We start from the raw sequence: 9,659 nt of genomic DNA on the forward strand, positions 1-9,659 counted from the left end.
CTTGGTAGGGTGGAGGGTCGACGAAAGAGGGGGAGGCCTTCAACGAGATGGATTGACACGGTGGCTGCAATGATGGGCTCAAGTATAGCAGAGATTGTGGGGCTGGCGCGGGATCAGACAGTGTTTCGTTCTGCTGTGCACAGGGTTGCTATGAGTTGGAAAGGACTCGACGGCACTTAACAACAACAACAACATAAGAAAATCCACATGGAGAGACTCTCTCTCTCTCTTTCAACATTTTATTTTGCTTTAGGTAAAATTTTACACAGCAGTTTGGATTCTCATTCGACAGCATATACACAGATTGTTCTATGGCATTGGTTGCTGTCCTTGAAATGGGTCAGTACTCTTCATTTCCACCTTGTGTTCCTTGGTTTTATACTTCCAGTTTCCCTAACCCTCCTTGCCATCTCGTCTTTGCTGTTGTGCCAATGTTGCCCATTTAGCTGAATGTTCTATAAATCATATTCATCAAAGGCATTTCTTTTATATACTGATCTATTGTTTGGCTAAAGGGTGACCTCTGGAAGTGATTTCAGTTCCTGGTTGAAATGGTGTCTTGGCAATAGTTTCAGAGGTTCCTCCTGTTTCCATCCTCCCAGTAAGTCTGGTATTTTTTTTATGAATTCGAGTTTTGTTCCATATTTTCCTTCCATTCTAACCAGCACCTTGTATTCTGTCCTTGGTCAGAGAGGTTGATAGAGGTAGATGTGCGCTATTTAGTTCTGGTCTCAGGCTAGAGGAGGCTGTGGTTCCTGTGGACTAATTGCTTCATCAAGTCTTTTGTTTCCTTCACTATCTTTTGCTCCAAATGGAAAGAGACCAATAGTTGTATTTTAGATGGCTGTTTGCAAGCTTTTAAGACTTCGTCTGCTACTCACCAAACAGGGATATAGAATATTATCTTTATGAACTTTGTTATGCCAATTGAGTTAGATGTCCCATGAGACTATGGGTCTTAGCCTTCAAGCCCAGTAATTCAGTCCCATAAGGTGTTTGAATATGTTTAAGAATTTTCCATAAATGTGCCTCTGTGTACTTTATTATATATAGGTATATACGTGCAACACATACAATCATGTATATACAATTACCTACACTACACCCATGTAAGCACACACATGCACTCCATATGCCTCCCCACCTCTATATAGCATACATATCTCCTTACATAACCTCTCACAGTTTATTTTGTTATTGGTGAATCGTGTATGGTATGGTCATTTCCGTAGTGCCCTTTATTCTTGCATACCTCTCAGTGTCTTCATTGCCTTGGTCATATTGTGCTGACTTCCTCCATATTGTGTACTATCTTTCCCTTCATCTGAACTAACACATGTATACTATGTATTGTTCTTCTCCCTATCTTCTCCTCCCTTCTCTGGTAATCATCAAAAAATATTGTTTCCTGTATGTAAACCTTTCCTTAACTTTTTATCAAAGTGGTATCATATAATAGTTGTCCTTTGATAATTGACTTATTTCACTCAACATAATGACCTCCAGATTCATCCATGTTATAAGATATTTTGTGGGCTCATCAACATTCTTTTTCATTACATAATATTCCATTGTATATATATACCACATTTTGTTCATACATTCATTCACTGCTAGACACTTAGATTATTTCTGTTTTGTTTTGTTTTCCTTTAATCAGAGCCATTCTTGTTGAGATGAGATAGTACCACATACTTTTGATTTGCATCTTTCTAATGGCTAACCATTGCAAGCATCTATCTATTCATCTGTTTCTTAACTACCTGAATGTCTTCTTTGGTGAAGTGTCTGTTCAAATCTTTTGCCTATTTTTGGTTGGATTGTTTGTCATTTTGTTGGTGAGGTGTTGAAGTTTGCTATATATTTTAGAGATAAGACCTTGTTGGACATGTTGTTGCCAACATTTTTCTCCCCAGTCTGTCTATTCTCTGTTTTACACTTTGGTGAAGTCTTTTGATGAGCATAACTATTTAATTTTTAGGAGGTCCCAGTTATCTAGTTTGTCTTCTGCTGTTTGTACATTTTTAGTTATGTTTAATAGTCTATGCTATAAATTAAGACTCCTTGCTTTTTGAGAAACTCACTTTATAACAAGGATTTACCTCTATTTTTTCTTTTAACTCTGTATGGAATTATTTGACTTTAATTTCTTAATTATATTATGGCAAAGGGAAGAAAGATACTTGAATATAGTTCTGAGATTTATATTTTATTTCCAAATACTTGCCATCTATTCATAATCAAGAGGATATTAAAAACACAAAACTCCTCCTAACATAAAGTCAGAGACACTGCAATTAGGATCTTTAATATAGTCTAGAGCTAGTCTGAAATCAAGTAGAATTTTTTAAAGTATGACCTTTATGTTTATTATCTTTGGTGTGTTTTGAGTCCTATAAAGTGAATTAAAACTTTTGAAATATTGTGAAAGTTTAAGATCAGACCAATTAAAGTACAAAAAAAAAAAGACCCCCTATAAGATTTTCTGAGAAAGCAATTCATTGGAAAAAGATGAGAGCTTTCAATTAGAAAACCAATATAAATTTTACTCATATTGGTTTCTACTGATATGAATTCATATCATATGATAAAACATATCATTTATACATATATTATATATGTTTATATTATTAAAAAAAAGTCAAACTCACTGCTGTTGAGTCAATTTGACTCATAGCAACCCCTCCTTGGGTTTCCAAGGAATTTGTCTTTACAGAAGTAGATCGACCAATCTTCCTTCCAAGGAGTGGTGGCTTCTGGGTTTGAACCACCAGCTTTCTGATTAGCAGTCAAATGGCTTAAGCACTAAGCCACCAGAGTTCCCATGTTTATATTATATAAACTTAAAAAAAAAAAAAAAAAAAAAGAAAGAAAGAAAATAGTCACTGCTGTCAAGTAAATTCCAACTCATAGTGTCCCTAGAGGGCAGAGTAGAATGGCCCTGAGGGTTTACTAAACTGTAACCCTTATAGAAACAGACTTCTGCATCTTTCTCCCATGGAGTGGCTAGTGGATTTGAACTGCCTGCCTCTCTGTTAGCAGCTGAGCACATAACCACTTCAAAACCAGGGCTCCTTTTTGTGTACATAAAAAACCAAACATACTGCTGTCGAGTCGGACCCAACTCATAGTGACCCCTTCTTGAGTTTCCAAGGCAGTATCTCTATGGAAGTAGATTGCCCAGCCTTCCTTCTGAGGAGTGGCTGCTGGGTTTGAACCACCAGCCTTCCAGTTAGCAGTCAAATGCCAATGTACATAATAGTACTCAATATTTATTCCCATATTGGAAGCATGTAATCTTTAAACACTGACATTTCAAGAAATAAAGAATACATGTCCAATTTACAATAACGTCATTTTTTGTTATAGAGGGCAACAATAATTGTCTATACACATGCACAGATGAAAAAAATGAATTAATTATTTTAAAATAAAATTTACATGTAAAACAATAGTACATAATATTTTAATAGATAAATTATTTGGGGTTTTATTCAGTGGTACTGTTTAGTAAATACAATGCTATCTGCCTCTCAGAAAATAAAATATAAAGTTGAAAATGGAATTATTGCATTTTTTATTTGTTGGCCTTTTTCAGTTAAAAACAAAAAGAAAGGAAGAAAGAAAAGAGAAGAAAATTTAACTAATATTTCTAAAGCTTGCAAGGAGAAAATCAAGTGTATGTTTCTTATGAAAACAAACTAATAAATTAGTCAATTCAGTGAAAAAAATACTAACGTTATGTTTAAAGTTTTGTTGTATATTTTTTCATGTATTTCTTCATATCGAAACATATTTTTAGTCAAAATATTTTGAGCCAGTTAGACAGCAAAAATGTATATAATGGGTAATCTTATTTATTTAATTTTTATCCCATTTTATTCTACAAAGAACTTAAAGTAGCTTTTAAAGCTCAATGCAATGTGGTAAAATACATTTAAAACTTCTAAGATATATGGGGGGAACAACAATAAGGACAAAAATTAAGGTGAACTATGAGATACAGAAATAATAAAAATTTAGAAGTAAAGTGGAATTCGGACAAAGTACCATGCAACATTATTTTGCAGAGGGTTCTATATACAACTAAATGCTACTCTAAATTTTCTAAGCAAGGGTGAGCGACTCTTTGCTGTAAAGGGTCATATAGTAAATATTTTAGACCTTTTGGGCTATACAAACTTTGTGGCAACAAGTCAACTCTGCCCTTGTAGCATCAAAATAATCATAGACCAAATAAATGAATGAACGTGGCAGTGTTCCAGTAACACTTTATTTACAAAACAGGCAGTAGGCTACATTTGTCCTTGGATTGGAGTTTGCCTACCTGGCCAAGGTAGAAAGTGTCAGTTCCGTGAATGAACCATCCACTCCAAAAATGGATAGCTCTTCTTGGCACTAAAATGCAAGAGGAAGCTCTCTAATGGAGGCTTGACAGTGGGCAATTGCACTTCCAACATATCTACAATAATTAAAATAGCATATCTCATGCAGCAGCTGGTCACAACACCATGAATATCTGTAAATTGACTGTAAAATTTGGTATGTAATGTAATTTTTGATATTTTATACACAAAAACTATGGTCTGTTCTCTTTCTTTTTTAATTGAATAGCTTATCAAATGACATTTTATGTTTAGGGATCATTTTTCCTCTTAAGTTTGTTTTGCATTGCTTTTTTGATTGTCAGGTTAATAAATAGAAAATGATTTTCCCTACAAAGCATGTAAGACAGTATACCACCCTGCAGCATAAGGAAAAAAAAAAAAAAGAAAGAAAGAAAAGAACCACATTGTACTAATACATGATTGAGTATTTTTATAGGCGTCATGAAGGAAGTAAGAAAGAAATTAAAATCTAATATGGGCAATGGGCATTTAAACAAAGAAAGAATGAGGAAAGATAAAGTTTGAAGAAACATGATTGTGACTTCTTGGCTTTTAATATCAGGGCCACTCTTTATCAGCCATATAACGTTTAGCAGATTCTTTAACCTCTCTGGACCTTGGTTTCTTCATGTGTAGAATGAGAACAGTGTTAATGACTGTCTTACTAATTAATGTAGGGAGCTATAAGTCAAAATTTAATTGATGACCAATAATTGAATAAATACTGGAGAAAGAAAGGCCAAATAAAAATTTGTGGAAACCATTTATAAAGGAGACGGTAGGTCTTTGGACTTGGATGGTCGCTACAGGAATAGAGAGAAGTATCTACAGTGCAGTTTAACAGTAGAATTTAAATGATTCAGTGATTTAGTAGATCTAAGAGATACTCTGGGTGAATGACAGTGTCATCTCTGAGACAGAAAACTCAATAGGAGAATTAAATATGAAAGAGGGATAAGGAGATCATGAGTACAATTTTCAACATGTTATGCTAAAATCTGTCTATGATATATCCAACTGGAAATGTTCAGTAACCTACCCACCCACTACCATTGAAGTCGGATCTAACTCATAGCAACCCCTCCTTGGGATTCCAAGGCAGTATCACTACGGAAGTAGATTGCCCAATCTTCCTTCCGAGGAGTGGCTGGTGGCTTTGAACAGTTAGCAGTCAAATGCCTTAGGCACTACACCACCAGAGCTCCCAGAAATGTTCAGTAAGGAATTGGATATATAGTCCTGAAGCCTAGGAAGAAGATCTGAGCTAGGAGCATAATATTCGTATATAAAGGGTCTTTGGAGCCTTGGATTGAATTTACCAAGAGATCCTTGGAATAGTTTAATTATTCTTAAGTGTGATGGGAAGAAAAAGACTAGAATTGAGCCTTGAAGGTCATCAGCGTTGTAATGAAAATAAAGCAAAAGGAATATCCTAACAAAAAATAAGGTGCGACAAAAAGTAAAGACAAGCTAAGATATAGGAAATAAAATTTTTTGAAGCAGAGCATTCAAACAGTATTCATGCTTCCAGGGAATCAAACAAGATAACTGAAGAGTATGTCTACTTTGTAAGATATAAGCCTTGAGAACCTATGTGACAGCAGTGTCAGAGTCACATTTTAGGAAGGAATAACATTGCAGTGAATCCAGGAAATTGAGACACAAAACATAAGCAATACTTTCAAGAATTTTAACTTTGGAGGGGAGACAGGAGTGAGGGTAAGTAGCTGCAGAAGAAGTTGAGATTGAGGAGAATGTATTTTCTTCTTGTACCCTCCCCATTTTTTTCCCTGCAAATGTGGAAAAAATGATGCGTGGTGAAATATTGTGACTTACCCAGAAATAAGAAGCCAGAATGCTCCTTGGAAGTGAGAATGGGAAGATTTTGTCTCACCCATTTTGGTCATGTTGTCAGAAAGGACCATTCCCTGAAGAAGAATATCATGCTTAGTGAAGTAGAGGGTTGGCAAAAAGGCAAAAACCTTCAACAAGACATATTGACACAGTGGCTACAATGATGGGCTCAAGCATAGCAAAGATTGTGAGGATTGAACAACCTGGCCCTTTTTTGTTCTGTTGTACATAGGGTTGCTATGAGTCAGAGCTGACTTGATGGCACCTAAGAACAACAACAGCAACCCAGAAATAAAGAGCAATTCAAGACACGAAGAGGACAGTAGAGAATTTATTATGTTTCTAAGGAATCCTACGGGGAAGAGATGTAAAAAACAGGTAGGTAGATTAGTTATGTTGAAAAAGAGTCAACACTTGCTTGTTCCAACAAGGAAGAGAGAGAAGATGGACTCTGGTGAGTTTGAAGTTTGGACAGTAAGAAGTCCAGAAGGTTTTCAAGTAATCTGGATTTGAAGGGGGAGATGGATGATTTCAGGAGAGTTTAGAAGGTTTGAAATAGTATCTGTGAGCAATGGGAATTAAGTTGAGTAATGGAAAGCTAATAGGATTCCCGGGCACTATTTTGAGCCTGGGTAAGGTTAGCAATCTTGAATATATATTGGCACTCATCAGCCCTTTTATGTAATGTTCTCTATCAGTATTCAGCAAAATTTAGCAGTCTTAGTAGATACATAGGACCTATGGTCGTGTAGTGGATAAGGCATTTAGGAGCTCTGGTAGCATAGTGCCTAAGGCACTTGACTGATAACCAGAGGCTGGCAATTCAAACCCACCAGCCACTCCTCAGAAGGAAGGTTGGGCAATCTACTTCTGTAGTGATACTGCCTCGGAAACCCAAGAAGGGGTCATTATGAGTCGGGTCCGACTTGACAGCAAATAACAACAACAAGGTCAATGGTTCAAACCCACAATCCACTCCACAGAAGGAAAGCAGGACAATATACTTCTGTAAAGATTTACAGCCTCGGAAACCCAATGAGGGTCACTATGAGTAAGAATGGACTCATTGACAGTGAGTTTGGTTTTGGTTTTGGAGTAGATAAAAATATCACTGTAGAGAATTTCTAGGCCAGACGATCACAGGGCAGTAGGGCATGGGATACTCAGATACTGGTAAGAGACTAGTTGAAGATTTTCTCCTCTAAAAGTCCACCCTTCATATTCCCCTTTTGAGAGGTCTCAGTCCTTTCTCACATTATCCTGCAGCTCTTTTAGGATTCAAGTCAAATAATTTTAATAGGAAATACCCTTTTAAAGCTGTACTACAAATTAATGAGCTCAGTTGCATTCCATGAAGATATGGGAAAACTGAAAAAGTTACCTAATTTGTAAGTGTGTGTACAGCTCATGCAATGATGTTGCCACCATCACTATATAATGCACTGCATAGTTTACCACTAAGAAATAAAAGTGTAATATGATACACAAGTGTATATGTACTTATCTAAAACATATTTAAAATGTATCTATAATTTTGCCACAGATGTCAATGTACAGCTGTGTCTTTATCACCAAGAAACATGAGGAGAATAATGTGGAACACTGGTACTCTCATTCAGAAGCCAGCATAAATTGTTATGTGCCTACTCCCCCAGGATTTTATTTGATTTTTTTTAATTTCCATTTTTTGAATTTTGTTACATCTCTAGCCTGTCATTTTAATTAAAATTAAATTTAAAAATTAAATCATAACTGCAAAAATGCCTGGCTTGGAGCCCAAATAAGAACTACACAGTGGTCCCACAATCACTTTAGAAAATTAAATATAAATAGGAGGAAAGTGCTCTAGATATGAAAGAAAGAATAAGCTCTCCAGTTATATTGTATGGCCACTAATTCTTTATGCTGTCACAGAGAGGAAGTTAACAGATGAATAAATTTGCTTTTCGACTCCTCAGAAGAAGGTTGGGCAATATACTTCCATAGTGATACTGCCTCAGAAAACCAAGGAGGGGTCGCTATGAGTCGTTCCAACTCCATGGCACATAACAACAATAGCAACAACAAGTTTGCTTTTTAATCTTTTCTAAAATTTGGAAAATATACTTGGAGGGTTGGATTAACCACCTTGTGAAAAAGAATAATTGTGTGGAGTTGGTCCTGGGAAACAATTGGCAGGGACTATAAGTTTTCCAGCTCACTTTCATCTAGATGGGACCATAGTACTTATTCTCACCAATGGAATACCAACAGAAACAGGGTCACATCCCAGCCATAGTGATTAAGAATCAGATTCTTTCCCAACCCATCAGATGAATAAAGATCAAAACACCCACTGCCATTGAACCAATTCGACTCATAGCGACCCCCATTGGGTTTCTGAGGCAGTGAATCTTTAAGGAAGTAGATTGCCCACTTTTATTCCATGGAGTGGCTGGTGGGTTTGGACTGCCAACCTTCTGGTTAGCAGTCATACCTTAGGCTTAAGTTGGAACCCCAGAATGCAAGAAGCCTGCTTCCAAGTAGAAGATGAACCAAACTCAAATGCCTACTTTTTTAAAAAAAAATATTTTATTGTGTTTTAGTTGAAATTTTACATGGAAAATTAGGTTCCCATTTAACAATTTTTATTCACATTGTTCCATGAAATTGGTTACATTTTTCACAAGTGTCAACATTCTCATAGTTTCCATTCTATTTGTTCTGTTTACATTAATCTAGCTTCCCTGCCCATCCTTTGGTTTAGGGTAAATATTGAAAAAAATATGGAGTGCTTCAAAATTTGCATGTCATCCTTGCAAAGGGGCTACACTAATCTCTATATTGATCCAATTTTGGTATATGTGTTGCCAAAGTGAGCACTCTACTTTTGAATTTTATCTGAGCAAAAAGATATGTCAAGCCACTGAGAATCATTCAGAGGAATGTCCCTAAATCTCCTCAGCCATACATTTACTGCTAATCTCTTGGATATTCCCACAAACAATTAAAAAATAACTAAACATTTCTGTAAAATTGATTCTGACTAATGGTGACCTGTGTTTTGTGAAGAATCACTACTCCATAGACTTTTCTTGACTGTCATCTTCATGGAAGCAGATCACTAGGTCTTTCCTCTGTGGCACTGCTGGGTAGATCTGAACCACTAACCTTTAGATTAATTGTAGAGCACAGCAGACAACTTAGGCTAATTAGTTTAACCAATGTTGTGTTAGTGTAACAGTTTCCAAGCTAAATTTATTTGTAATTGCTGGATGCTTCTTAATTAATTTATGTAAAAATGTTTTATTTGTGGCACATATAAATCTACTCATTATAAAACTATTTTGGGGTTGTCATCGTAAAAATTAAGGTAAATATAAAGATATTAGAAAATAGAAAATGGGAATGCTGGAAAGAATAATTAGAAAATCAGTG

The 9,659-nt window shown here is 35.8% G+C and overlaps 1 non-coding gene across 1 annotated transcript; it reads right to left on the reverse strand.

Annotated features, from left to right (window-relative positions):
- Positions 1–9,001: 9,001 nt before the first annotated feature.
- Positions 9,002–9,104, reverse strand: LOC122150192. The gene has a single exon (XR_006163532.1). It is a non-coding gene; the product is annotated as a U6 spliceosomal RNA (small nuclear RNA).
- Between the last annotated feature and the right edge of the window lie 555 nt (positions 9,105–9,659).

The sequence above is a fragment of the Orycteropus afer genome, unplaced genomic scaffold, assembly GCF_000298275.1.
Source record: "Orycteropus afer afer isolate SDZICR_OR568_19922 unplaced genomic scaffold, OryAfe1.0 scaffold00102, whole genome shotgun sequence".
Classification (NCBI taxonomy): domain Eukaryota; kingdom Metazoa; phylum Chordata; class Mammalia; order Tubulidentata; family Orycteropodidae; genus Orycteropus; species Orycteropus afer.